A 216-nucleotide genomic window follows, 5' to 3' on the forward strand; every position below is an offset into this window, starting at 1 on the left:
GTTACATGCAAAGGCTTTACCACATTGGTTACATTCATAAGGTTTCTGGTCTGTGTGAGTCCTTTCATGTGTTCGGAGATGACTGTTATGTGCAAAGGTTTTACCACATTGGTTACATTCATATGGTTTCTCTCCAGTGTGAGTTCTTTTATGAATTAGGAGATGATTGCTCCATGTAAAGGCTTTACCACATTGGTTACATTTGTAAGGCTTCTC

At 38.9% G+C, this 216-nt stretch overlaps 1 pseudogene; it reads right to left on the reverse strand.

Moving 5' to 3' along the window:
- The window catches only part of LOC129681239 (zinc finger protein 120-like), a 33,326-nt pseudogene that overhangs the window by 3,457 nt on the left and 29,653 nt on the right, over positions 1 to 216 (reverse strand).

The sequence above is a fragment of the Psammomys obesus genome, unplaced genomic scaffold (assembly GCF_907164565.1).
Source record: "Psammomys obesus unplaced genomic scaffold, mPsaObe1.curated_primary_1811, whole genome shotgun sequence".
In the NCBI taxonomy this organism is placed as follows: Eukaryota; Metazoa; Chordata; class Mammalia; order Rodentia; family Muridae; genus Psammomys; species Psammomys obesus.